The 27,365-nt window shown below is 39.0% G+C and overlaps 1 non-coding gene across 1 annotated transcript; it reads left to right on the top strand.

Moving 5' to 3' along the window:
- The first annotated feature begins 9,019 nt into the window (after nt 1–9,019).
- On the top strand, nt 9,020–9,211 carry LOC111765563 (U2 spliceosomal RNA). Its single transcript, XR_002797866.2, has one exon. It is a non-coding gene; the product is annotated as a U2 spliceosomal RNA (small nuclear RNA).
- Nucleotides 9,212–27,365: the final 18,154 nt, after the last annotated feature.

Genomic DNA, 27,365 nt, shown 5'->3' with positions numbered 1-27,365 from the left:
CAACACCTACTCTCCAGTTCGTTGGACTTAACCAGGTCAGCTGATGGGGAGGTGAGAATGGTCAACCACCACACCAGGGAACCAAGAGTGTCTACAACTCCAAGTAGGAGAATCTCATCCATCAGCCATGTGGGATCTAAGCCCCCTCCCAATTTAGAGGTGGAGTGGACATTGCCATCCCAGGGTCCACAGGATGGAGAAATATAATATGGATTGGAGTGACTTTGCTGGTGTTCTACTATAGAACTGTTGTGACTCCAGTAATAGAAGAAATAGGAGACGGTGGCCACAGGAGTTACTGAGGGCAGGGAGAGGCAGGAAGAGGTGTGATATGGGGCATTTTAGGGACTTGGAGGTGTCCTGAACGATATTGCAGGGCCAGATGCAGGACATTGTATATCCTGCCATAACCCACTGGATGGACTGGGGGAGAGTGTGGTCTACAATGTGAACTATGGTCCATGTGGTGTGGCAGTGCTCCAGGCTGTATTCACCAAATGCAATGAATATGACTGATGAAAGGGGATGCTGATGTGGGAGGAATGGGGGGTGGGGGTGGGGGGTGGGAGTGGGGTATATGGAAACCGCTTATGTTTTTTAATGTAATGTTTTGGGTGATCTGTTTATCTTTTCTAAAAAAAGACATTTAAAAATAACCCCAATTTAGATTATACTCTTTCCTTATGAAAGGAAAGTAAAGGTAGCTGAAACCCCTGAGATTTCTGAGCCCCTTTTAGATAATTACCTTTGATAATTAAATTTGCAAGGCCATTTTCATTCTAATAACAGTCTCTAAAGCACAAGCACTGTACTTACATTAAGCCCAGTAGAAACTGTGACTTTTCCAAATGTCATGTGTCAAAAACCAGTAAGTTTGATCTCCAGTCCAGTTATCCTGACTCATGGGTCAGAGCTCTTACTGCTGGATGTCTGATGCTGTTGGTTCAGGCTGAGACACAGAGGTAATGCTACTTGCTCCTAGAGGTTGCACTGTCAGCTTGGACCCTTACTTTCAGTTTTTATCTGGGGCGAGCCCTTGCTTTCTTGACCAAAGTGTCCAATTCTACACTGAAAGCTAGTCTTTCATTCATTCATTTACCTGTTCATCCATGAATAAGTACTGATTGCTTCCATCTAAAAATGCATTTATCATTCATTCAGTTTTACCGATACAACTGGGGAGTCTTCATCTATTTATGAGAAGAATCTACCTGTTGTTTTATAATGCGACTGCCAGGTTTGGGTGAATGCTTGTGTGGGTGTATTGCTGAAAGTCACATTCCATCCCTCGTTAGTGAAGGGTCACCTCTGCGGCCTTAACATCCTGGCATTTCCAGTCTGTGTCCCTTGTGTGGTCAGAGAGAGCCCTCCAACAAGGAGAGGCTTTAGGAAGCTGAGGTTGTACTTGGGAATAGTCTGTAGGGGACTTCTGGATTGGTTGAGGGGATGTGAGCAGGGCTTTGAGATGATATATGTATGTATATGCTTGATATCTTCTGGTTAGGGATCAAAGCAGTAACCACTTTGGGACAAAGAAGACAAAAAGAGAGTTAGCTTTACATATTGAATTCTTATGAATCAGGCTGACATTCTAATAAGTTTTCTCAATGTTGTAAAACATTTTTCTTAAAATATTTCAAAGATAATAAAAAGTGCAAAGCCAGATAACTTTAAACTCTTAAAACTGAGCACCACCATTGATCTTCACATTCTTATTCCAGGAGCATCCTATTATACATGACAGGAGTATACAATAATGCAATACTCTGTCTTTTGTTCTCTTTGGGATTTTGCAGGAGTAGACTACAATTTTTATAGTGGGTTTTGCTCAGGGAACACGCTATGCATCAAAACATTACTGTTGAAGGTGAGTTTGGCCCTTACCTGTCTAATACTGTCCAGAGACTAGAGTGTGTGTAAAATTAAGATGAATTTATTATTTCCTAGTAAACACTAGGCACCTCATTCTTATCTCTGATTCTTTTGGTTCCTATGTCTCTGAAAACAACTCTTAATAACTCCAGATGCAGGTTGGCAAAATAAATGTATTCGTGTTTGCATAGTCTGAAATTTCACTATTACCTGTGCTGCAGTGTTTTGCTGCATGTCAGTGTTTAGTTGGAGTTTCTGAAACATCTGAAAAGACTAAGCCAGATAAGCATTAAATATGGTCTTATTCTCTACATTAAAAAACTAATTTTCAGAGCAGCAATTTGTATGAAGAAAATAATCAGATTATTTCCTTTATCTCTAAGTGTTTCCCAGATGGAGCAGCCTGCATAATAGTATATTGTACAGCCTGAGTTGGGTGTACATCAAAACCATTAGCTTACTTGAAAAGCCCCACTAGGAAGATGAGAACCAGAGTCAAGGTGCAATTTACTCTTTGAAGATGAATTCCAACAAGGTAAAGCCAAATATGTGGGAAAAAATATTCTTTTAAAAAGTATTTATCAGCTCTATTTAATAGTCTTGCTATTAACACTTCTGTTAGACAGCCTAGAGCAGGGAATTAGTGATGGAATAAGTGATTAATTAGGAGATTATGCTGGGAAGAGAATATTTTTTTCTCAGCTGTCCCTGTGTGACTCATGGCATCCTGCCTATTATTAGAAGATTAATAATTACTACTTGTATTAATTAAGACTCTGTGAGTTGTAAGTGACAGAATCTGAACAGGAAGTCTGAAACTGGATGCAGGGTTAAGTAAAACAAGGAACTTCAACATTGTCACAATTCTCTTGGTTCTTCCCTTCTGTTTCTCTTTGTATCACCTTCATTCTTATTCTTGTGTATAGACTGGCTTCCTCCATGTAGCAGGAGATATGACCACTGTTTACATCTTTAATTTCAATCAATGGAGAGAGTTTGCCCTAATGTTCATGGACTCAAGTAGTTATCAGATACTCACAACACACAGTTCCCCCTGAACTGGGTGAAAACGTTCATTGATTCAGCGTGGTTCCTTCACTGAGTGCCTACCTCATTTCAGGCAGTCTTTGCCAGGGGCTTGACGTATACGCTCTTTAGTTATGGACATGGTGTGTTGAATTGTGTAGCCCAGTTTGGACATGTTCTTGGTCTTGTTCATATTCTGGTGGGTGTGGACCCATTGTAAATAAGATCTCTTCAAGATGTCACTTCAGTTAAAGTGTGGTCCAACTGAACCAGTTTGGGCTTTAATCCAGATTACCGGAGTACATTATAAGCAAAGTGGAAATCAGATGGAGGAAGAAACCGGGAGAGGCTGCCATATGCGTTGATATGTAACAGAAGAGCCAGGGACCAAGGGTTGCAGGCAGCCAGCCTCAGAATGCACAGTCTTTGGGCAAAAAGTATTGTCTTGCTGATCCCTCAATATTGGACTTCTTCTAGCTTCAAAACCCTGAGCCGATTAATTCCCATTGTTTAAACCAATCCATTGTTTGGCATTTGCTTTAGCAGCTGGGAAATTAAAACAATGGGACTCTTTCAGAGGTCAATATTATCATCCCCTCTTCCCCTCCCCCCCCCCCCCCCCCCCCATTTCAGGCATAGAGATGCTAAATCACCCAAAGTCACACTGCTGATAAGTGCTGGAACTTGGATTTGAATCTCAGGTCCATCTCTGTTCTTTCCTTTGTTCCATGTTGCTTCACTAAAAGGAAAGTTATTATTATTATTATTATTTTAGTTACCTGACATTTATATTACGGCTGGGTCACAAACATGCCCTTTTGCCTGTTAGATCTCTTATGATTTCATCACATTAATTCTATTCCCAAGCAGTGGAAAGGAATTCATCTAAACATAATTTTCAACTTTTACAACTGGTAAAATGATCAAATAGTACTTAGATGAATTTTACTTACATGGATTAACTAGTCACACAAGCCTCAGTAACCACTGATATCATGAGGCTGTGCTTTTTTAAGTGAAAGTCTGGTACCCATTTATTTCCTTCAGAAGCTCATTCAGCCTGACAATGTTGAACTTCACCTCAGATCTGAAAATAGCAATGGTTAAGACATTCCCCCACCCTTTTGTGTTCTGAGAAGCAGCTTATTGCAAAGAACTGTCCTTCCCCATAACACTTAGACAAGACTTCTTGTGTGCTCTTCACTCATTCTAATGACTCCCATCAAACTCATGAAGATTCCCTGTTTACCAGTGATAAGGCCAAATGCCGACCTTTTCCCTCTGCCTGCACCTGCTGCCAGGCTTCACACCCTCCAGCTTCCACTGCTCATCTCCTGAATGATTAGCTGCACTGTTTGTCCGCCTGAAATGATCAAGACACAGAGATAAATATTTCCTAGTCAGTTGACTGAGACTTCTCCTAACTACCATAGTAATCTCAACTGTAAGTCACCCCACCTTTCACTTGACTGTCTCCCTATAAAAGTATAAGACAAAACCTTTGGATTTGGGATACTCTCCCTATTGCAACTGCCTGAACAAAACTAATTTACTTGTATTTTCAGTTTTTGTCTTTGATAAGCCAAACCAGTTTTGATAAATAAGCTTACATCTCTCCTGGTCCGTAAGGGAGAAAAGGTTCTTGTGTGTGTGTATGTGTGTGTTTTTATGTGTGTGTGTCTGTGTGCCAGGAACATAGGAAGTCATCCCAAATGTGAATTGCACACTTCAAATTTTAAAAAAGATAAGTCCTGTGCTCAGTATCCTGGTGCTACCATTCAGAGGCATGCTGAATCTTCTTAGAAGAAGGAAGTCTCACCAGTTGTCATTTCCACTGGAGTCATGCTTAGTTTAGTTACGGTGTGCCCAAACTGAATGAGACTAGGCTTTAATCCAATATGACTGAAGACCTATAAACAAAGGAAATAGGACATGGAAGAGAAGCCACAGGGGAGATGGGGTGGGGAACTTGTGGGGAGTGGTTGGCAGAAGCTGGAAGGCAACAGAACCTGGAAGAGAAAGAAGATGCCACCAAGTGCATTGCCATGTGATAGAAAAGCCAAGGGCCAAGGATCACCAGCAGCCAGCGCCCAAATGCTACAGCCTTTGGGGAGAAAGCATTGCCTTGCTGACACCTCGGTTTTTGCCTTGCTGACACCTCAGTTTTGGACTTCTTCTAGCCTCAAAACAATGAGTCAATAAATTCTTATTGTTTAACAAGAAATAAAAAGATTAATTCTTAGACCAAGATAATTTCATGTTTGGGTCCATCTTGATTTTCTTTCATTTTTGGAGTCTTATGCAATTAATGTGCTCCATGTGTTCCTCCCTCCACTGTTTAGCTGAAAACTGAATATAAGTAGAGCACCAGGAGGCACAGTCTCCATTACCTATAAATTCAAAGAAACAAAAGTCCAACAAAAATGTGTAATTGCTTGCAATCAAATCTTAAATGGAGTTTGTCAAAGAACATGAAAAAGAACCCATTTTATAACCCACAGCCAAGTTTCTTCAAACCTTTTCACCTCTCCCCTATCCAGCTTTTAATCAACCAAAAACTTTTCAGTTGACTTCAGATATTCTCTTCCTTCACCCCCAAGTCCCCAAGGATACAGTGGAGGCAAGGAGTTAATTAATGTGTGTGTATGTGTATACACATGTATATGTATGTATATATCTACATATATATTTTTTAATAGTATTCCCCCCTCTCATCCTGTAAGGAAAGTTCTGCCTTTGCCTGTTTAGTTTCTGGGCTTTTCTAATGAAGAATTAAGGTAAGAACTGATAAAACCAGGATAGGACTGAGGTTTACTCATGGAAGAAAAAAATAATTGTGATTAAAGGAAAGTGGATATGCGTATGTTTGTAAAACAATAGAAAATCGTAACTTCTATGTGACTCAGTTTTCTCCACACAGAACTTTGCATATAGTAAATTCCCAGAAACTATCTGGAATAGAGTAATAGCTTCCAGCCTTTTATTTTTTTAAGTAAAAAGAAATCTTTTTAAAGTAAAAGAAGTCTTAAAAGAAACTTTAATAAAACTGAAGTTTTGATGAGAGCCCTGAATATCTGTGTACTCTGCCTCTCTGCTTTGAAGACTGTTTGAATACTAGTTAGAAGTCTTAGCTTAGCAAGATTCGTTCTTTTTTTTAATGAAGAAACTAATTATCATTGATTTTTTCCTTATTATATAAGCAATAAATGTTTATTGGGGGGGAAATTAGAATTCAGAAAAATCCCGTAGTCTCATTATGATTAACAACAGCACTGTTAACATTTTCCTGTAGACTCACTGATTTTAAATATGTAATGTTTTAATATGGTAATGCCATGGATTTTAGTTTCTTGTTCATAGAAAGAATCACACCAAGTCATTAAAGGCTCAAGAGCATTCTCCTGTACTGTCATAAGCATATTAAGCTTTGTGATCTCTAGGTTATGAAAAAATTGACTTTTCTTTGAGATTTTTTTCCCCTCTGCTTTTGAGTTTCCTCTTATCTATCACATCAAAGGTAACGATCTTTCCCTCCATTTCTGACACCTGAGTAATTTCTCTGGCTCTGGTGGATTTGGTTCACAAATGCCCAAGCAAATGAATATTCTAAATGCGCTAATTAAATTGTGCCACATTTAGCTCTCCGCATCAGAAAGTGCAGTGCTGGGCTCCAACTCAGGGCATCCAGTAGCAGCAGGGACAAAATGCCAGGTTCAAAACTGCAGCATGGGACCTTCAGAGTTCCCCACAATTTTATAAGGTGCTGTGGCTTAGAAGGAATTTTTTTTTTTTCCTTAACCTATGAATTCCATTCAGTCAATCTATTACGTCAGCCTAGGACATTAATAAAATGGGACTGCAACTGGGGTTGGAGATTGACTGTGAAATTAATTTATCCTTGTTCCACATGACTCCCATTTGCACAGATAACTGAGAATTACACTCTTTTCCCAAGGTGAGAGGAGTTCTGGGTTGGGGGAGATAAGAGCATTAATGAAAGAAGAAAGGGCATGGATTTCTTAAGAAACACTCTCCCCAGTTCTACCTCAGGCAATTAGACAGAGTCCCGCGTCTGCAATGGCAGAGCCAAGCTTCCAACTGCTTACTTGGCTTTAAAATGTGCAAAGCATGTTCAGCTTTTTGTTTTAAACTCTTGACCCCTGATCATTATCAGGTAAGAACCATATCAATTACCATAAGTGTAATTGCATTGCTTTTAATAGTATCTAGAAAATCATGTGTATTACTAGTGGAGCTCTTTATCTCTGTTGAAGAACAATTGCTCCTAAAAATTTATTATACTGTAAAAGTAGATGATTTTTGTTTCATTTTGTGCAAAATATATCCCAGCATTGAAGTACCTTTTAAGAATTGTTTTTGGAAGAAATACTTTAAGTTCCTTCCACAAGTTCTTTTAGTGCTGAAGTAATTTTGCATTATAGAAATGCAAATGTTTCTTCCTACAGGATTAATGTGCTTATTTCTTGACTGATGATCAGCCTCTTTATCTGGCAGGAGTGTGATAAACCCAGTTTGACTACTTAAATGTCTTGTTTTACAAAGCTTTATAGTTCCTCTGCTATTTCATTTTGCCTGTGGGCCATAACAGCTTAAAATAATTATTTTAATATCTGGAATGGATAAGAGTAGTCTAAAGAGAAATATGGCTGTTGTTTGCATTGTATCTCCATTTAGAAGGTAATGGCTGTAATAAGATTGAACTTGCATATAAATTAATCACATTGCCTGCTTCATCTTTCCAATGAAATTCTATCCTTTGAACAATGTATAAAAGAATACAGAAAATTTGTGGGTTGTGCTTGCTTTTATGTCTTTGGTTGTAATATATTTGTTGATTAAACTGATAGTATCTATCTTTATTGAGGACCACCATGGCTAGGCAATATTTTTTAAGTTTTGTTTATAAATTGGGTCACTGATTGTTCTATAACTTAGAAGGCAAACTGCTGGAGTGCACTTCTTTCTGGATATATATATAAATATTTTGATAAGAAGATCAATTTCCTTAAGTAAAGAAACATGTATGCTTTTCTTATTTTCAGATTTTTGTTTTGTTTTTGGCTCCTTTCCCCCTCAACAATTTGTTTTCTCTAAATGTCATCCTAAATGAATGTATTTGGGGGCATTTTCTTGATATTTTGTTCCATGAGAAATAATAATCATAAAAATAACCATAAATCATCATGGTTAACTTGATTTCAAGTTTGAGTATTGAGTATAACCTACTTCATAACAGCTATGCTGAGAATAAATATCTTCAAGTTCTGAATTTTTATTTCAAATTTTGGGCAAATCTCTACGTCAGTTGCCCTGGTTAGGTAACAAGCTGTGCTTGAGTCATCTCATGGCTAACTAAGCAAACCTGAGTGAAAAGCAAGTTATAAAATGAACACGTTTGTTCCAAACAGGGAGTAGAAATGATTTCTTCTATATTTAAAAAAAGAATAATTATGGGTACCCAGCCACTGCCTGTGACATGAGTAAGTGATATAGTAGGATGTGAACAACACTGCTGTTCTCAGACCCGAGCAAGTGGGGCTCTGCCTGGGCCTCAGAGGGCCCCTGAATTCACAATGTTTTTGTCAACATTTTCTAAGTGCTCTATAATTGCTAGAATGTTGGTGATAGCAGCCGTCTCTAAATAGAGAGCTGGGTCTTCATATCAGTAAAAAGCCTACTGTACTACGAATAACAAATGACAGCAGTATCTAGGTTGTGAAGAATTCTGTCATGCTTGTAACTTGGACATTATATCATAGTGAAGAGTGTAATAATGAAGTTATTATTTGGTGAAAGATTATTTTGAAAGAGCCAAGATCAGACAAAATGATACTATTTATCAAGCCATTGAGATAGTTCTGGAAGAGATGATGAGGACAGCAGCACAAGGGATGGACATAATAGATGTTTTCTACAATCCTAATTGATATTTAAAAATTGAGGATGTTAAAATTATTCATTAACATGGAACTGATTAAAAATTATGTTAATCTGGTCAGTGGAATATAATTGAATTATTACAAGTTATGTAGATCTATATTTGACTTGGAAAGTTATTTACCTTATTTTTGTTACCTTGAAAGAAGCAAAAAAAGATCATGTTGCTTCTCAGCCTTTTGACTAAGATCAAGGGGTAGTATCTGTTCTAATCCGTTTAATATCTGATATGTCCTCTATCTAAGGACAGCGTATTAAATTGATTTTTGCAACAGGGAGGTGGAAAAGGGGTTTGCCCCATCTACTCCAAGCATCAACCTGGCATTGCCGTACTTCCAGAAATGGTGCACCCTTCTCCAAGCACACTCTTCTGATAAAAGAGACTTCACTAAGTTGCTCTGATGCTTTCTCACTCTGAACATGTGCTTTGCTTCTGCTTAGGTGACTGCTTATAGGCCTTTTAAGTATAGGCAAAGCTGTTGTATGATTCTTTTTTTCCCTTTTAACTTTATTTCACCTTCAAACAACAAAAACAACAAAAACAAAATAAAAAAAACCCAGATTGTATGGTATTATATGATTTTGTGGTGAATAACTGTGCCTTATATCTGCATTTACATACAGGAAACATTTCTCAAAGCACATATCCCAAAATACTAATAGTGCTCGATTCTGAGTGGTAAGAGTAAAGGTGTTTGTTTGTTTTTTTAACAAACCCCCCAGCATCATTAATACAAAACAAACTGCTCTGTACAACCAACATGATCCATCACCTAGCTTAGTATATAATAAGGCCACAGCATATTTAATATGCAAATGAATATGGCTTTGTGTCCTCATCCTAACATATGGAAAGTACATTTTTCTCCAATGCTTCTCTTCACTGATATTTCCTGGGACCCCGTATGTTTGCTTATGAAGCCCAAAGGTCTCAGCTGAGGACAAAAATCAGTCAACAAATGTTTGGGCCTTGGAAGAGCCCTGTTTCTTTCCTGCTCTTTCTGCTGTTGCTGTGACACAGTGTGACCTCGGAGATGAGGTCATCCAGGGTCCTGAACAAGACCCTGTCCTTGGCAGGAATTGTCAAGGTGGCTGAGGCCTCTCTCTCCTACCTCTGGGTCTGCAGTCATTTCTCAGGATGCTAGATCAAGAGCTGCTCTGGCATCAACTTCTATCCAGGATCACCCCTTTACTTCAACTGGCTCCAGAGGCAAGCATAGCTATCTTCCTTAATTGGCTGAAATCGCAATCCATTATAGACTCTCTGGTCCAGACTGAGGAAACATAATGGTCCACAGCACAGTTTTCAAACAACAGTGTTTTTCCTTGAACCTTAGATAATCCAGTGTGATTGTGAGTATGTCTTTTGCATGGGAGTGGAGTGGAAAACCTTGCATATATTAATAATAATAATTTCTCGATTTCTCTTCCCTTTTCAAGGGCATAAGTCAGTTTTACAAACCTCTGGTTTACATGACTAAACCTGATGGTGATTATCTCGGTAAGTACTGTTTGCACTCAGATGCAAGGTGCCTTATATTTTTCTCCCACATCAAAGAATGGATAATTGCTTACATTGATGTAACTAAAGGATATATTCTGGTAGTTTTTCCAAGCATTGGTTAGCCCCAAATGTCTTCCAAAACGTCCAGTGGCTCCCAAAATGGTGGTTCCCCTTTTAAAACAGGAATTCTTAACGAGGGGTCCACGAGATTGAATTGAAATTCAAAAGACATTGTTCTTGTGGGGACATGTTGGTATGGATGTGATATATTTATTAAATAATACACAGTATAGTGTGGACTTAGTAGGGGTCCGTGGTTTTCACCTGACTGGCAAAGGGGTCTGTGGTACAAAAAAGGTTAAAAAGTCCTGTTTTAAAATAATAAAAAACAGGACTTCAAGCTGGCTGATGTTTATTACAGCAATAAAGAAGATGCAATTTTATGAGTTCCCTTATTCAAGAGGAATATTGATTTCATTTCAAGTAAAAGAAAGTCAGTAGTACTCATTATTAAAAGAAAATGTGTTTAAATTTCCCAAGTACTGTGTTTGGATTTTATTCATATCATTACATTTCTTATGAAAGACCTAAGCTAAAGTCTTGGAATTAGCTGTCTTTAAAAATTTCATTTGTTTTTTTTATGAAAGGAATGCAAGCATATAAGTTAAAATCTCAAAAGATGGTAAAAATCTTATAAAATCTCCCCCAAAGACCTTTGTTTTATATTTTAAGATTTAAAATTTTCAGATCCTTATATTATTTCTACCCTTACCTGTCCCCACTGAACCTTGCTGGCCAACTTTCCAAAAGCATTCACCTTTAAATAATTTTTAAAGCTATATCTTATGTATTTGTTACCATATTTCCAAATAATATATGTATACTTTTATCTTTTTTACTCTCCAATTTTAGACATTTAGGAACTTTCTATGATGAAAGATGAATTTTTATCTCTTTTAGCTTCTTCTTTCCACCCATCATTCCATATATTTGGTAAAACCGAGATTCAAATGAGCCAAGTGATTACCTTTCTCCTGTTACAACCTTTTGTTTTTCCTGGGATAATAATTGTCTCTCTATTTTTTCATTTGCTTATATTTTTTGAACCCCTGGCTTAGTTTTTCCTTGCCCTTAAATAGCATTATAAAATACCTTATTTCAATTTTCCTCATAGTCAAATCTGTAGGATAGTATTTCAGTTTCATCTTTTCCCAGGAGACATCTTTCTTGAAGCTCTCTGCCCTTCTGCTCTAATCTGGACTTGCTTTCTTGGTCTAATTCTCAACTATCATCTTTACATTTTTACTCACCATCTTTCTGGAAATTCTCTTCCTGTGTTGGTTTCCCCATATTATGAAATCACTTGTTTTCTTTTTCTGATATTTCCCTTCTTTTACTGAACATATCCTCCTGTAGCTTCCTTAGAAAAGTTTCAAGGGAGGGAATAGTTTTGGAAAGGTTGGGCATCTGATAAATTTTTATTCTACCTCATTTAATTAATACTTAGCCTCAATATAGACTTTTAGATAGAAACTAATGTTGTCCTCAGAATTGCTCCATAGTTGTCTAGCTTCCAAAGCTCCTGCTGAGATATGCAATGCATACTGATTTTTCATCCTTTGTGACTTTTTCCCTGCCCTCTGGAAATTTTTAGGGTCTTTTCTGAAATTTCATAAACACATGCCTTGGTATTGATCTTTTTCATCTATTGTGCTGGACATGTGGTGGACCCTTTCAGCTAAATCTTAGTTCTGGGAAATTTTCTTTTATTCTTTTTGCAACTTTACTATGTGGATATTTTGGACCTCCTGCATTTATGTTCTAATTTTCCTAATTTTTGCTTTTACTTTCTAGAAGAGTTCCTTGACTTTACCTTCCTACCATTTTACTGAAATTTTTACTTACCACATCTTAAATGATTAAGTCCTTTCCTTTTCTCTTTTTTGTCAATGCAATTCCTTTTCTTTTTCCCTCTGATGATATATTTCTTTTTATTTTAAAATCGCCCTCCCCCCCATTTCCTTCATTGCTTGTTTTTTCCCCTAATTTGCTATTTGTTTTTCCTCTGCCTTTCATGTTGGAGACATTCCACATTTGCTTTAATAATCCTTGACTGTCCATTCACATTTAATAGTGATGTCTAAAAAGCAGATTGAAAGCCCTGTGCATGAGTACTTTTGACTGATGTGTCTCCCTCTAGGACAATCAGATGCTCAGCCAGCTTTTTGGTTGGAAACCCTCAAATGTCAGTCTCTGTAGGTCTTTATTTTGGGCTGGTTCAATTTTGCTAGGAAAATACTCTCCAATTTACTGATTTAAGGATAAAAACTGGAGTGCTAGAATTCTGGGAACAGTCAGGGAAAGAGGGCTTGGAGAAGTGTCTCTGTTAATTTTGGATCTCAGTTCAGCACCTGTTTTGTGCCTGGTGTCCCCGCTTCTGTAGCATCTCATTTATTTCTCCCCAGGATATCTTGCCCATCTCCTATAGGGATTGGGAGGGGTATTTACCAATTAATGGGAGATGGGGACCTGGAATCTATTTGCCTTTTATACAGACTTCTAAATAATTTCCTTCTTTTCAGGTCTCTGCCTTACCCCGGCCTTCTGCTCTACTGGCTAGCTCTAATTTATGAGATTTTCTTGTATTATGTTGGTTTGTTCTCAGCTGAATGGTTGTCTCTGGTCCTCCATCATTTTCCATCTTACTACATTGTAATTCTGGGTTATATCTGTCTTCTGGTTTTACCAAAATGGAGATTGTGCATCTTTTTCTTATCACTTCAATGTTTTGGGGGTTTTAATTTTGGAGCATGGAATGAAAATGTTCGCCACTGTTAAAACTCTAGTGTATATAAATTATTAACCTCTTAAATAGTTATTCTTTGCATTAGATGTGTAAAGAGAAATATTATTCATATATTTTCCAGTTATTTATCTTAACTGGAAAAGCTAGCTGGTGCTTCTCTTTAATTATAGGATGTGTGTCTTTAGTTGACAATGGAGAAGCATAAGGATGCTAAAAGACACTTTGGCCAGAGAAGTTATGGTTATATGAACATAGAAAATTTATTCCTGAGAGAGTTTTTAATATAATAACATAACGTAAATGGACACTTATACTAGTAACTAAAAATTAGAATGAATAAATATTAGGGTCTGCGACTGTAGAACAGAATGACTTAGTTCTACAATCTGTTAAAAGAAAAGTCCAGAAACTCTCACCTAGTCAAACCTCCCTTTACTCTCCCCACAAAATCAGGGAGAGCTTCCTTTTCTGCTGTTCTCATCCAGTTCTCAGGAAGCAGTTTGTTCTGTGTGTGACCTTTCTTTTTTTAAAATCTTTGCAGGGCTTTCTGTTGCAGTTAGATTTCACTAGACTCGACACAGGTTATCATATGTGAGTGAATATGGAGACTATGAAATACTGCATTTAAAAATTTTCTGGAAATAAACTCAATTTCAGCTTGGAGTCCTAACCTCTACAATTTAACCTCAGTCAAGTTTGGGGCCCTCTAAGTTCTGCAATCCAAGTTCTGCTTCCTTTGGTCATCTCTATTCTACACACAGTGGTTATCAGTGAGAACATCATTGTCTCAGACCACAGTCTCTTCAGATCTGGTGTTCCCAGTTCTTTTGGGTTATGCTGGGTGTACCATGAGATTTGATGAGCCCATGCACAGATAATTGCCATTATCATGTCCCATAATATCCTTTCTTGGCAGTCCTGTCACTTCCCCCATGGGCATTGCCAAGGAGCTGTCTGTAAGTCACCTGCTCTCTAGAGTTGCAGACCTCTTTCTCCTCTTCCTTTCAAGAAAAGTGGCTCTTCTTATTGTTGGGACAGAGTGTGATAGGATGGCACTCCATCTCTCTTCCAGTTTCTCTCAGTGGCATGTCCTTAGCCCTCATCTCTCAGAATCTTTTCTCCTATTTGGTCTTGGGTCTTTTGAGAATAAAAGTCAGGAAAGGAATTGTTTGTAGGTAACTTTTCAATTCTTGTTTGCCCGCCAACCTCTTTTACAGAAAGGATGGGTTGATTTCTACCATCTTGAGTGAGATAAGGGAAGGGAGAAAATATATGAGAAACATAATTAGTGACAGTATTCTGCCAAATTTTTCCAGTCAAATCTACATGTGTATTTCGAAGACCATGCATTCAGAAAAGAAGAAACCCTAAAAACTTATTTTTCATGTGAGGAAGCCAAGGGCCTGAGAGGTCAAGGACCTGATGAACACCATGTGGACAATCTTTTCCATGCATTTGGTTACAGTTTCTATTGAAGCCAAACAAATACTGAATTGGTCTCACTCAGGCCTTTGGACTAAACCCCCAGGACAGCTTGAAATTTTTTGAATTTGACTTTCTGTGTTGTTAGGTAATATTTGGAACCAAACCTTGTTTTATACAGGGCCTAGAACATTATGGACTTTCAGTGACTATGAAATAATAGAACGTTTGGGTTTTCTTATGCCAGGGGAATGAGAAAGGCAAATGGACATAGCCCTGGTTTTAATAGCATCTTTGCCCGACCCTAGGAGTGTACAGCTTATTTGCTATTGAAAATAAAGAATGCAGGTTCACTATCAACTCCTCTCATGGGGTAGTTGAAAGGCAGTGCGGTGGATTGAATTCTGTACCTCAAATCTTACGTGTTCTTGGTTTTAATGCATATTTTTGTTGATGTGAATCCACTGTAAATTTAATATCTTGAAGATGCTATTTTAGTTAAGGTGTGGCCCAACTGAATAAGGTTGGGCCTTACTCTGGATTACTGTAATGCTTTATAAACTGAAGAAATTCAGGTAAGTAGAGAGAAATTCACAGGTAGGGGTAGGAAGCCAGAAGTCAATGGCACCTGGAAGAAAAAGGAAAGGAGAGTGCCATGTGACAGCCAAGGAACCCAGGGATTGCTGGCCACCAGAGCACTACTGACCCTGGAAGAAAGCAAGTCTTCTAACCTCTGGAACTGTTAGCCAATAATTCCTGTTGTTAAGCCAACCCATTGTGTGGTATTTGTCATAGCAGCCTGGGAAACTAAGAGAGGGAACATCATGCACTAGGGCACCTGACCTTGAGTAAGTTGAATTCTAGCTCTACCACTTATTAGAAGTGTTATTGACAAATCACTTTCAACCTCTCTGGTCTTAAGTACCCTTATCTGTAAAATGAGTTTAATGATACCCATGTCTGCCTGCTTCCAAGAGTTATTATGAAAATTATGTGAAATAATGTCATTAATTAACTAATTTACCGAACAAATAATAATTTCACACCTATTACGTTCTGGAGCATTCTAGGCATAGCTGGTGTGGGACTGAGCAGACTGTCTCTAATCTTATAAAGCCAGGAATCACACAAATGAATCTATAACTACAAATTCTGATAAGTGTTCTGACTGGAAAGTAAGTGCTATGGAAAAGTAGAATGGTGGTAAGGCTCCTGGAGCAAGTGACATTTAAACTGAGATATGAGAGTGACCAGGAGGTTGTGAGGCATAGGATGGTGGGAAGAACATTCTAGACAAGGGGAATGATAGGGGTAAAGACCGCACCCTAGGCTGGTGCATAGGGAGAGTGGCATAAGATGAAGGAGGAACAGTGGGAAGGCACCAGATCATGCAGGTCTTACATGTAAGAGTTCTTTGTAAGCTTGTTAAGAATTAGATACTAAATAAGAGCCAGTGACCACCAAGTGAGGCTTAAGAAATCAGGGTGTAGGTGTTAAGGAGGGCTTTGGGTAGTTATTACCATTGCTCTACTGAGCTCCAAATGTGGGATATGGAGCCAATGGCATACCTTTGAATCCTGGCTTTGATATTTCTTTGCTGTGTGACCCCAGACAGCTACTTAACATCTGTGTTTCTGTTTCCTTATCTGTAAAATAAGGAAATAATGACTTTTACTCAGAGGAACGGTGTGAGTTAAGAGTCAATATACGAGCCTAGGGCATTGGAAATACGCAGTACAAGGTTAACTATTAATAGTATTTCTTCAATATTTGGAGCCATATTGAGGTTGAAAATGGTCTGACTTTCAGATAAATGGTGCCAGGTTTGTTTGAAAATAAATCTTCCATAGCATTCTGTGGTGTAGGAAGAAGGGCTGGATTTGTGTGGGATTAACCTCTAAATTTTCAGATTCCTCATTTGTAATTTGGGAGATATCTTCCTCTGCCTCACTATGCTCATCATTCTTCCCCTCTGCTTCATTTTCCAGTAACCTACATTTAACATGTAGAGATGGGTCTCATTGTGAATATGTGAAGGTTCTGTCTGTGTAATTTGGTGGTTTACAAAGCAGCCGCTGAGAGCATTTGCTTTCCCTGGTCGAGTCTGGAAGAACTGTAATAAAGAAGAGACCCAGAACCGTCCTTCTCTCGTTGTTACACTGACAAAGACTTTTATATTTCTTGCTGGAAAGCCCTGTTACATTATCCTGCCTTTGTTTCACATTATATTCTCACTTTCTTCAATAACCCAGGTCCTTTCTGTATTTTCTGCCTTATGTTTAGATTCTGCCTGGTTGCATGATTTCACTTTCCCCTGTGATAAAACCTAACACTCATACAGAATTGGAAATGAGAATTGTGATTGTTTCCTTATTAACTGCATTATTGCCTTCTCCTAAGTCCTGTGTTAATTGGTAGCATCTCCATGCAGCCTGCTTCCTTAGTATGTGTTAGATTACAGCAAGTTGGTGTCTGGGATATCAAATGGGACCCATCTGTGGGGATATTATATCACAGCAGGGAATAATTTAAATCTCTAAAAATGAATTTTTATGCACTGTGAGGGAAGGAAATCCAAGAGAAAAAAAAAGGTAGAGAAATAATGTTTTACAAAATGCTCTACCTTATGTTGCCTCATCCAATCCACACCCTTCTGAGAAGTAGCAGGTATGAACTCTATTTTAGAGAAAAGGAGACAGAGGGCCTCACTGGCAGGGATTCACTCACCCAGAGTCACACAGCCAGCAGCCGGGAGAGTTGAATTGAACCTGGTCTTTCGACTCCTAAAGTAATGCCTGTGCCAAAACCCAGCAATTGTGGTTTATCAACAAGGAGCTAGACTCTTCGGTTCCTGTTGTTAATTATCTTCCCCCTGGCTTTCATTTCAGTGATGTTGCCTGTGTACTCAGAATAGAAATAAGTAAGGATTGTGGGAAGGGTGCATCCAGTCCAGGGGTCCCTGGTCCTAGTGTGTGCCAGTCCCAGTGATTCAGAGGTATGCAAAACGAGCAGGTCTAGATTAACAGGGAGTAAAATTTAAAAAAAGAGAAAAGAAAAATAGATTAACAGGGAGTATGTGCCGGATACATTGGACTCCAGGGAAAGAAGCAAAACTACAAATCAATCAAGCAGAGCTCTTGCTATACCTGTGGCAATCAAAACATTTTAGACCATGCCTCTTGAACAAACTGATTAGTGATAGTTATACTACACAGGACCATGGCTGCATTACATCTTCAATCTGATTGGAGAGGTAGGGAAAAATTGGAAAACCTCATATCCTCCTGCTTTTGCAGCAGTGCCTGGAATTGTTACTCCCCGAGGTAAGTTACCACTCATCAACAACAGAGAGAGCTCTAGGTGCAACCAGAGCTATAGGAGGAAAGACATGTGGGAGCATGCGTCTGCTCAGTAAAGATATTTTAAGATTCATGGAGGATTGTATGTTAGAACTGAAATAAGCTTTTCATAGGTCACACGGAAATGAGTGGCAAGACAAGGCCTAGAACCTAGGATTATTCCTCCCACATTGATGTTCTTTCCACTGCAGGAGATGCTTAAGAACCTGTTCTCAAGGTTGACTTGCATAATGGAAACATCTGGGGAGCTTGAAAAATGCAGATGCCTGTGTCCCACCACCAGAGGTTCTGATCTAACTAGAGTGGAGTGGGGCCTGGGGTGTGAGGATATTTCAAGGCACCCTGGGTGATTCTGAGTATGCAGCCAAGTTTGAGAACCTTAAACCAGTGGTACTAAACTACTGGCACATGTTAAACTCACCATGGGAGCTTTAGAAAAGTTTATAAGCCAGAAGCCCCACCAGAGCATAATTAAATCAGAATGTTTGGGGTTGGGGAGATCAAAAACAAATGGAGATGTTGCTCAAATGTGGCCACTCTCTAAGCCAAACTCAGCATGTAAATGCATTACCTTCCCCCCAGCATGGGACATGACTCCCAGGGATGAGCCTCCCTGGTGCGGAGGGATTACTACCAAGCACCAGCTGATGATGTAACTAGAAAAAGACTTGAATAAAAGGGTCATCTCAGACCAGCAGAATATCTAAGCCTACATGTAATATCAGGTGTTAAAAACTGCTTTTTGACCTTGAATAAAAGGGGGAAATGGAAAGGGCAAATGAGTTTATATGGCTATGAGTCTCCAAAAAAGAGTTGAGAGGTCATTAGAGGGGTTGCGCTTACTCACGCCTCAGCAGGGTCCCAGAGACAGCCAAAGTAGATACAACCCCAGGTACTGGTTCTCTTGAGGGCTACGGAGACCCACAGGTTCTATGGTCATGGCAGATGGCTCTGGAATTCAGTGCCATGTCAGTTGGCCCTACTTTGGAGTTTGTGTTCCTGAGTGTGATGGAGTTGGACTCAGAGGTCTACACATGCCTCTTCTGTCACTTTTGCCAAACCTGTGGTTGGTGCTGGGGTTGGTGTATACTCAGGGGACCTGAATCTCTGGACTGTCCATGTGACAGCCAGGCCCTGAGCCTCAGCAGACTTGCAACTCCTACCCTCTGGTTTAGTGGACTTACCCTGGCCAGTGAACAGGGAGGTGAAGAAGGTCAACCACCACACCAGGGAGTCAAGAATGCCTACAACTGCAAGCAGGAGAATTGCACCCATCATCCATGTGGAATCTAAGCCCCCTCTCGATATAGATGTGGAGTGGACATAACCATCCCAGGGTCCACAGGATGGAGGAATAGAGTATAGATTAGAGTGGACTTACTGATATTCTACTATGGAACTATTGTGATTAGTAAATTGGAGCATTGATGTGGAGAAAGTAGCCATGGTAGCACTGAGGGTAGGGAGAGGGAAGAAGAGATATGATGTGGGGGCATTTTCAAGAGTTGGGGTTGTCCTGGGTGGTACTGCAAAGACAGATGCTGGACTTTGTGTGTCCTGCTATGGCCCACTGGGTGGATTGGGGAAGAGTGTAAACTACAGTGTAAACCATTATCCATGCGGTGCAGCAGTGCTCCAAAATGTATTCACCAAATGCAATTAATGTGCCATGATGATGAAAGAGGTTGTTGATGTGGGAGGAGTGGGGTGAGGGGGGTGGGGGATATAAGGGGACCTCTTATATTTTTGAATGTAACATTTAAAAAAATAAATAGAGAAAACAAAACAAAACAAAATCAAATGGAGGAGGGATGTGAAATTAAGAGGACTATCTTTTGTTGTGACATGGCTCTTTTCATTTTCTCTTTTGATCAGTAAAGCTTCACTCTCAAAGATATGCCTTCTTCACCACACTATAACTGCCATGGCTAGATGTTGTGGGCTTTCGAAAAGGAGCTGGATTTGTTGATTTCAGCTGTAAACAATCTTATTCCTGACTTTCATTTCAGTGAGGTTATTACTTGTGTAGAGCTGTTAGAAATTAATAAGGAGGGAAGGTAGAGCTTCTCAAGCTCAAGGACCCTCTTGGAAGCTGGTGTGAGTGAATCACCACTCATGAGGATTCAATTAGAATCTAGACACCCCACCCCTGCCCTCAAATATTTTTATATAATTGGCCAAGTGTGGGATCCTAGGTTTTAGTATTTTAAAAAACTTCCCTAAGTGCAGCCTGGAGTGGGAAAAGCATTGAGGGTTACTGGGTGCTAGGTACCTCACCTGCACCCATGCTGAGTGATGATGCCCTGTGCCATTCTTCCAGCATGGAAAGATGTGCTTGAGCCTGAGATCAGACAGAAGTTATTCAGTGTTCTATTCAGCAGGTGGCCATATTGTCATTCTGCTCTTTACTCCGGGGCTTCTTCAGTTAATTCAGTTAGGAAATAACATGCTCTCTGCTTTTTTTCCCCCTTCTTTCAGGAATCCAAAGTTAGGGAAGACAGCAAGTTTTATGCTGATTAGCCGGTCAGGGTTTTGGACAATAGTTGTAAGGATGACTCTAGGAGTTCAATGTCTGTTCACACTGGGCCCCCCGGGCCTTTGATCATCCCTCATTTTGGGTTTTGAACAGAAATGATCATGCTGTAGCCAAGTTAGAAACCTACATGCTTGTAGTAGAGCGAGGGTAGAGGGAAGGATCAGGAAGGATCTTAAGGTTAGGAAGCTCTAGCTCTATGTTCTGATTTTCACTCTTTGTTGGAAAGTTGACATCATCCTGCCCCACTGCCAGCCTTTCAAACTGGTTTTTCTAACTTTTCTAAAGGTGGCTGAAATGTGCAGCTGTTCAGGTCAGTCCTCATCTCTTTGGGTCTGGAAAAAATGGAAATGTGATCTTGTGGTGCTTTAGAATCTCATTTGGAAGGTATTTTGGAAAAACAAAAGCCAAACAGAGAGGGAGAAAAATCCCATGGAAACTTCCTCTGTTTTTTTAAAATTTTTAATCTGCTTAGTAATAAGAAATGTAAATAGAGATGGGGAGCTGGTGAGCCTATGCCCAATCACTCTTTCAGTCCTTTAGGTCTCTTCTTTTGTGGATTCTACTCTTCCCTTCAGCCCAGTTACACATTGTTTTCTTTATTCTCTCTTTGCCAAGCACTTTGTTACCTCTTTTATGCATTGTCATATTTATAGCACTTCTTTCTCCCCTTTAGACTGTTAAGCCCTCTCAGGTAAGAACCCTGCCCATTCATTTCTTTAACTTTGCCCCTAATGTTGCTCTTCCACATAGTTGATCCTGACCACATTAAAAAAAATGATTGAAAGTGTTCTTTGACTCTCTTTCTCCCTTCTTCTTGATTTGGATGTTTAAAGCATCTTTCCTAGGTTCTCAGAGTTAAAGTTTAAATGGAAAGTTCTTTGTTGATGGTGGTTTGTTGGGACAGTGGAAGATGCTCAAGCAGGTGCTTTCTCTGGGATATTTTCTGAGTGGTCAGCAGATCTGGGGAAGTGAGGAGAGAACTGTAGAGCCAAGTCCTATCACTTTCCTGACCTCAGTGACCTGTAAGAAATCTAAAATGCAGGTTCTAAGTTGGGGGCACTGACTGAAGAAAGGCAAAGAAATAAAAGCCCTCACAGATTCATGAACAGCTATAGAACGCTCAATGCTTGGCACAAGGCAGACATGCATTAGATATTTGTTAGAAGAACTTTTCTGAAGAGACTTAAATCTTTGGTCAGTCCATGTGCCAGTTGGGTCCTGAATCTCAGCAGAGATGCATCACCTGCCCTCCAGTTCATTGGACTCACCTAGAACAACTAACAAGGTGATGATGATGGAGAACACACATCCCAAGGAACAGAGAGAGTCTGCAACTGCAGGCAAGAGAGTTCCACCCATCTGCCCCATGAGATCTAAGCCCCCTCTCAATAAGAGGTGGAGTGGGCATCATCATCCCAGAATCCTCAGGAATGGGGAATGAACAATAGACTAAAGTGGGCTTATTATTATACTATAGACTTATTGTTATTCTAGCAATGGAAGAACTTTTATCATTGGTGTGGAGGCAGTGGCCACTGGAGGTTCTGAGGGGAAGGAGAGGGAAAGATATGTATAATATGTGGGCATTTTCAGGGCATTGGAATTGTCCTGCATGACATTGCAATGACAGATACAGGCCATTATGTATTTTGTCACAACTTACAGAATGGTGTGGGACAGAGTGTAAACCATAATGTAAACTTTAATCCATGGTTAGTGGCAATATGTGTTCATCAACTATAACAAGTGTACCATACCAATGAAGGATGTTGTTAATGTGGGAAAGTGTGGGAGGGGTAGGAGTGGGGCATATGGGAATCCCCTATATATATTTTTCCCCTATATTTTTAATGTAACTTTTAGGTAATCTAAAGTATCTTTAAAATAAAGAATAAAGGACTTCTCCACAAATCCTAAAATCTTTGATTTTTACATAGTTAATATATAGTTGCTTCATCTTCTCACATTCTGGAAAGAAAATGAATATTCAATATACCAAAAAGCACATTGCTGCTAAAAGTAAAATTATTTTAAATTTATTTAGATTATTTATATTTTATAGAGATGTCTCATGAAGTCAAATAAAAATCCAAACTGACAGATAAGAAAAAAAAAAAGAACTTGTCTGACAGAACAAGGGAAGGCACCAATTCACAAACTCCTCAAGTAGCTTCTATATATGGCTTGGCTTCCTTTCCATTGCTTTCTAGAATGACGGAGATACTATTAAGTTGAGGTGATTCATTAGACATTGGTAGAACAGTTTTATTGGGATGACTATTACCATGTACTTAACTTCTCAGATCCCCATAGCATTTTATTGCTGATTATTGTTCCACTAATCCATTCAACAGTGATGGACTTGTATTCAGTTTTAGCAAGGGCCAATCTATTCAGTTAGCTACATGTTCAATGAACCCTTGTTTAAAATCCCCACAGAGACACTCCCAGAATATATTAGGACCTTTAATTACATGGTGGTAATAGAAAGTACACAGATTTTCCTTTGATATTTTCACTAGACAAGTATTATTGACATCTGTGATTACCATTGTGTAGAAAACTTACTAGTGAGGGTATAATTAAGATAGGTTCAAGGAACCAGCTTCCAGGAAATTATCATGTTCTTTGGAAGAGAAATAACATATGATTGACAGGTATATGGGACTTTCATGTTTATATATATGCCCAAAGGAAAACCAATTATTTAAACAGAGTGCTATTTTTGTTTTGATCTCCTTGAAGGAGAACTATAAATTCTTCTGATCTAAGATAGACTCATATATAGAGAAGTAACACAAATCTCTATGAAACATAGTTGTAAATGTCTTTTTATTGTTGCAAATGTTAGATATAACATTCTATGAGATTAGAATTTTTGATCCTACAAAGACTTAATGAGATATTTTCAGATATTTTTTACCACCAGCAGCAGCAGCAGCAACTATATTTTGGGGAAAGGGACAAGAGGGATGAGAGCTTATATGGAATCCTGTTACATAAGAGGCAAAAAAGAATTATTCTAGTTGAATTCTGGGTTTGTTCCTCCCAAATACCCACTTTGTAACTCCATTGTCCCCATACCCCGTTTAGGTAGAAGCACCTCTTGGAACTCTTGAGTTCAGCACAGTTTGAAAACGATTGTTTTTTGAGTAGAGAATAGAGATTATTCCTCTGGAGGAAAAACAGACCCCTTTTCCTGCCTGAAAAGAGACCTGGGTAAACCTGCAGTCATCTACTCTGCTCCTTAACTCTATTCAATAACAGTGGTGAGAGCTGACAGAGTAGTCCAGGTTTATTATTAATTTTATTTAAACATTTCCAAAATTTACAGATACTCTATACCAACCAAACAACAACTTCTCCTCTCTGCCCCCCATCCCTTGGTAACCACAAATCTACTTTCTGTCTCCATGAATTTGCTATTTCTATATATTTCATATAAGTAAAATCATACACTGATTGTACTTATGTGCCTTGTTTATTTCATTCAGCATAATGTTTTCAAGGTTATAGTGTGTCTCAGTACATCATTCCTCCATGCAACCAAATTATATTCCACTGTGTTATGTACCACATTTTGTTTATCCATTCATCTGTTAATGGACATTTGGTTTGTTTCTACCTTTTAGCTATTGTGAATAATGCTGCTATAAATATTGGTGTAAAAGTAAATATTGGAGTCCCAGATTTCAATTTCTTTGGGCTTTTATTTATGAGTGGAATTGCTTAGTTATATGGTAAGTCTATATTTAACTCTTTGAGAAATCATCATACTGCTTTCTACAGGGGCTGTACCATTTTACTTTCCCACCCACAATGCAAGAGAGTTCTAATTTCTCCATGTGCTCGCTATCCTTCTTTTCTTCTTTTTAAATAATAGCTATCCTAATGAATGGATATGATATCTCATTGTGGCGTTGATTTGTGTTTCCTTAACAGCTAATGATATTGAGCATCCTTTTACGTGCTTATTGGCCATTTGTATATTGTCTCTGGAGAAATGTCTATTCAAGAGCTTTGCTTATTTTTACATTGGGTTATTTGTGTGTTTTTTTGTTAAGTTGTAGGAGTTGTTTTTTTTTAAATGTATTCTGGATATTAATCCTTTATCAAATATATGATTTGCAACTATTTTCTCCCATTCTGTAGGTTATCTTTTCACTTTATTGGTAATATCCTTTGATGCAGAAAAGTTTTTAACTTTGATTAAGTTGAATTTACCTTCTGTATCTTTTGTTGCTAGTGCTTTTTGTAGTCACATCTAAGAATCCATTACTGAATCCGAGGTCATGAAAATTTGCTCCTATGTTATCTTCTAAGAGTTTTATGGTTTTAGTTCTTATACTGATGTTCCCAATTTTAAAGCATTTTCATTTGTTTAACCTTTAGCTTTTATGATAAGGATGATCCTCAGGAAATGTATTTCTGGTTCTTGTGAAAATCCCAGTAGTCAACAGTTGCCAGTCTAAATGTGTTGGTATCAGAACCTGTCCTCCTGAAATGCAAGAACATTCCAACACATCCATAATATAAAACACACTCTAGTAACCACACTCTCATGAAGCATCTTTACAAGGTTTTATTTTTAGAAGAAAGGGGTTAATTCCAGCATCTAACAAAGGTGTTTCACCTGTAGGAGTTAATCAACAACCAATTGTGGTATAAACAAAAAATAATTTATTTAATATCCTGATTTTAAGATTCTGAGGCAGGCATCATATAAAATTCTCTTTTATAGCATGACTTGACAGGCAGTCACAGTTTGGAGGAAAGGGCACTGAATAAGAAATCTTGCCCTCTGGGCTACTGTCTTGCCTTGCCACAAATGAGTGGGTGTGACATCGAAGCCCAGGGAGGATAAATTCTTTGTCGTGTCCTTATCTATAAAACGAGGAGGTTCAGACTGATGCTCCCACGAACCTCCTTGATCAATGCTTTTGTCCATTGTGCTACTGCCTGTAAACACACGGGTGAACTCGACTGGGGATACCAACCTGTGATTTGTGCCCCTACCCTCATTCTGATCCCTAGACTCCTTTTCCAGGCCACCAGCCGGAAGTGTGCCTTGCAAAGTTCCCTCTTGTGAAATCTTGCCTCATTCAAAAGTTGATTTCTGTGTTCTGGTTTGTGGTCCCCAGCAGAGCTTGGCATTTATCGGCCTACTTTATAAGCTCGGTGATTAACAACTGTGTTCCCGTTGAACAGCTCACAGCTGGATTCTGCTCTTCAGAATGGCTTATTGGCTCCTTTTGCATGTTAGGAATCTATATTTTTTATGGCATCATTTATATGCTCAAAATATACATTATGATAATAAATAAAATGAAACACATGTGGCACTTTTTAACACCATAATTATCTTTTTGTAAATAGCTAGTTAGAATGGAGTGTTTTCATCCATACAACCTTATCTTAGATATAAATCACTTTTTAATCGTTAAATCCTCCTGTACTTATTGTACTCAGAATCTCCTGTAGCATGCCTGCTTTTCTTCCCGAGATCACATCTCTCTATTCTTATTTCATTCCTCTGTTCATAAACTCTTAAAAGGCACATAGGCCCATTTGCAGGCTCTCAACTGAGAGGTTTTATCGTGAGTGGCATGAATCTAGCTGTGAAGGTCCCCTTCAGGGATTGAACAATTTTTAGTGTCCATAAAAATTACCACAGATTTTTGTTAAAAATATAGATTGGAGAGTCATACTCCCTAGGGATTCTGATTTGCTAGATCTGGGTATGTCCCAGGAATCTGCATTTCTATCAGTGCCCCACCCCCACCATCCTGGCCAGGTGATTCTGATGCAAGAGGACGCCTCTCCAGGCACCTCTGAAGGGTGTCAGATCATGGCTCTTTGAGTGGGAATGTGGTGCTGTGAAGTGGGGGACCACATTCAGCTCTTTTTGCTTCCTCTGTCCTGGGGCCAAAGGTTGCTCTCATGGTTCTCGTAGGCCAGGTATTTTTGTAGCCTTCATGGAGTAGGTATCATTTTTTTTCCTGAAAATACTCCTTTATTTCCTAGGTGGTTTCTACGTATATTAAAATTTGACAGCCACTTCTTGAAGGGAAAAATCACAATTAGGTTCAAGCCTTCATAAAATCTCATAACCAATGTGTATAATGAACGATATGTTGATTTGAGTGTTTGGATTTAGGAAAGCAATGTCCCAATCAAAGAAGTGATACAAGAAGAAGAAGAAAAAAGAAATAGATGAGATATTGAGGTGGAAAGTGTGTGCACATAATATTCGGTATATAGGATAGCCCAGATTTAACAAATGCTTCTAAAGGATTCATGTATTGAATGGTCACTTCATTCTCTGAAAACGGATTTCCTTGCAGGGGAAGATCCTCATTGGACTTCTCTGGAATGATGCTTCTTACCTCTAATGAACCCAAAGTCAACATTCTAGAAAGTGGTTATCCAATAATGGTTCCCAGGCCAGTGATAGCAGAGTCTCCTGAAAGTGTGAGTTAAAAATGAAGATTTCTGGGAAGTGGATGTGCTCAAGTGACAGAGCTTCTGTTTACCATATAGGAGAACCTGGGTTTGAGCCTTGGGGCTTCCTGGTGAAAAAGTAGAAGAGAAAGTGTGCCCATGCGACAAGCCAGTGCCAGCACAAGTGCCTGCCTGGTGAGCCGGTGCCCATGCGAGTGCCCGTGTGAGTGCCTGCATGGTGAGCCAGTGCCCTGTGCAAGTGAGTCACGCAGGGAGATGATGACGCATCAAAAGAGAGACAAGGGGAGAGTCAATGTGAAGCGCAGCAGAGACCAGGAACTGAGGTGGGGCAATTGACAGGGAACCTCTCTCCCCATCAGAGGTTTCCAGGGTTGAATCCCAGTGAATCCCAGAGGAGAGAAAAGGAGAAGAGAAAGCACC

The sequence above is a fragment of the Dasypus novemcinctus genome, chromosome 8 (genome assembly GCF_030445035.2).
Source record: "Dasypus novemcinctus isolate mDasNov1 chromosome 8, mDasNov1.1.hap2, whole genome shotgun sequence".
Lineage (NCBI taxonomy): Eukaryota > Metazoa > Chordata > Mammalia > Cingulata > Dasypodidae > Dasypus > Dasypus novemcinctus.
Note: the sequence above shows the minus strand (reverse complement) of the source record. Positions and strands in the feature narration are given on the sequence as shown.